The following is a 2619-nucleotide window of genomic DNA, read 5'->3' as shown; positions in this document are numbered from 1 at the left end:
GAGACATTTATGGTGGGGTGGGATGTTGAGGCAAATTGCCTGGCTGCTGGTTACGCGCAGCCAGACACCAGGGCGGTTAGAAGAGCACAGGAGGGCACGGTACGCATCAGAGAAGCTTTGAAAACCAGTTTCATGACTGGCCAGGCTACGGTGTGAAAGTTCTGTTTGTTCCTCCTTGATGAAACCCCCCGCCCCTTGGTTCACTCTACTTCCCTGTAAGCTAACCACCCTCCCCTCCTCCCTTTGATCACCACTTGCAGAGGCAATAAAGTCATTGTTGCTTCACATTCATGCATTCTTTATTCATTCATCACCCAAATAGGGGGATGACTACCAAGGTAGCCCAGGAGGGGTGGTGGAGGAGGGAAGGAAAATGCCACACAGCACTTTAAAAGTTTACAGCTTTAAAATTTATTGAATGCCAGCCTTCTGTTTTTTGGGCAATCCTCTGTGGTGGAGTGGCTGGTTGGCCGGAGGCCCCCCCACCGCGTTCTTGGGCGTCTGGATGTGGAGGCTATGGAACTTGGGGAGGAGGGCGGTTGGTTACACAGGGGCTGTAGTGACAGTCTGTGCTCCAGCTGCCTTTGCTGCAGCTCAACCATACACTGGAGCATACTGATTTGATACTCCAGCAGCCTCAGCATTGAATCCTGCCTCCTCTCATCACGCTGCCGCCACATTTGAGCTTCAGCCCTGTCTTCAGCCCGCCACTTACTCTCTTCAGCCCGCCACTTACTTTCTTCAGCCCGCCACCTCTCCTCCTGGTCATTTTGCGCTTTCGTGCACTCTGACATTATTTGCCTCCATGCATTCGTCTGTGCTCTGTCAGTGTGGGAGGACAGCATGAGCTCAGAGAACATTTCATTATGAGTGCGTTTTTTTTTCTTTCTAATCTTCACTAGCCTCTGGGAAGGAGAAGATCCTGTGATCATTGAAACACATGCAGCTGGTGGAGAAAAAAAAAGGGACAGCCGTATTTAAAAAGACACATTTTATAAAACAGTGGCTACACTCTTTCAGAGTAAACCTTGCCGTTAACATTACATACATAGCACATATGCTTTCATTACAAGGTCGCATTTTGCCTCCCCCCACCGCGTGGATACCCCCTCAACCCTCCCCCCTCCCCGTGGCTAACAGGGGGGAACATTTCTGTTCAGCCACAGACAAACAGCCCAGCAGGAACGGGCACCTCTGAGTGTCCCCTGAAGAAAAGCACCCTATTTCAACCAGGTGACCATGAATGATATCTCACTCTCCTGAGGATAACACAGAGAGATAAAGAACGGATGTTGTTTGAACTCCAGCAAACATACACTGCAATGCTTTGTTGTACAATGATTCCTGAGTATGTGTTACTGGCCTGGAGTGGTAAAGTGTCCTACCATGGAGGACGCAATAAGTCTGCCCTCCCCAGAAACCTTTTGCAAAGGCTTTGGGAGTACATCCAGGAGAGCCGCGAATGCCAGGGCAAATTAATCCTTTCACATGCTTGCTTTTAAACCATGTATAGTATTTTAAAAGGTACACTCACCGGAGGTCCCTTCTCCGCCTGCCGGGTCCAGGAGGCAGCCTTGGGTGGGTTCGGGGGGTACTGGCTCCAGGTCCAGGGTGAGAAACAGTTCCTGGCTGTCGGGAAAACCGGTTTCTCCGCTTGCTTGCTGTGAGCTATCTACAACCTCATCATCATCATCATCTTCTTCATCCCCAAAACCTGCTTCCGTGTTGCCTCCATCTCCATTGAAGAAGTCAAACAACACGGCTGGAGTAGTGGTGGCCGAACCCCCTAAAATGGCATGCAGCTCATTACAGAAGCGGCATGTTTGGGGCTCTGACCCGGAGTGGCTGTTTGCCTTTCTGGTAGGCTTGCCTCACCTCCTTAAGTTTCACGCGGCACTGCTTCGGGTCCCTGTTATGGCCTCTGTCCTTCATGCCCTGGGAGATTTTGACAAAGGTTTTGGCATTTCGAAAACTGGAACGGAGTTCTGATAGCACGGATTCCTCTCCCCAGACAGCGATCAGATCCCGTACCTCCCGTTCAGTCCATGCTGGAGCTCTTTTGTGATTCTGGGACTCCATCATGGTCACCTCTGCTGATAAGCTCTGCATGGTCACCTCTGCTGATGAGCTCTGCATGGTCACCTGCAGCTTGCCACGCTGGCCAAACAGGAAATGAGATTAAAAAGTTTGCGGTTCTTTTCCTGTCTACCTGGCCAGTGCATCTGAGTTGAGAGTGCTGTCCAGAGTGGTCACAATGGAGTACTCTGGGATAGCTCCCGGAGGCCAATACCATCGAATTGTGTCCACAGTACCCCAAATTCGACCCGGCAAGGCCGATTTAAGCGCTAATCCACTTGTCAGGGGTGGAGTAAGGAAATCGATTTTAAGAGCCCTTTAAGTCGAAATGAAGGGCTTCATCGTGTGGACGGGTGCAGGTTTACATCGATTTAACACTGCTAAATTCGACCTAAAGTCCTAATGTAGACCAGGGCTTAGAGAAGTTGCATGGGACCAAATAGCAGGTTTACAGTTCCCAAACAGAGCTGGAAGATAAAGAGCTCCCTCACACGTGCCTGGGCAATTCAGAGTGGGAAGATGGTATAGCCTTCCCACACTCAA

The 2619-nt window shown here is 50.4% G+C and overlaps 1 pseudogene; it reads right to left on the bottom strand.

Moving 5' to 3' along the window:
• Positions 1-404: 404 nt before the first annotated feature.
• Positions 405-2079, bottom strand: LOC141992644 (uncharacterized; annotated as a pseudogene).
• Between the last annotated feature and the right edge of the window lie 540 nt (positions 2080-2619).

Source organism: Natator depressus, chromosome 8, assembly GCF_965152275.1.
Source record: "Natator depressus isolate rNatDep1 chromosome 8, rNatDep2.hap1, whole genome shotgun sequence".
NCBI classification, from domain to species: domain Eukaryota; kingdom Metazoa; phylum Chordata; order Testudines; family Cheloniidae; genus Natator; species Natator depressus.
Note: the sequence above shows the minus strand (reverse complement) of the source record. Positions and strands in the feature narration are given on the sequence as shown.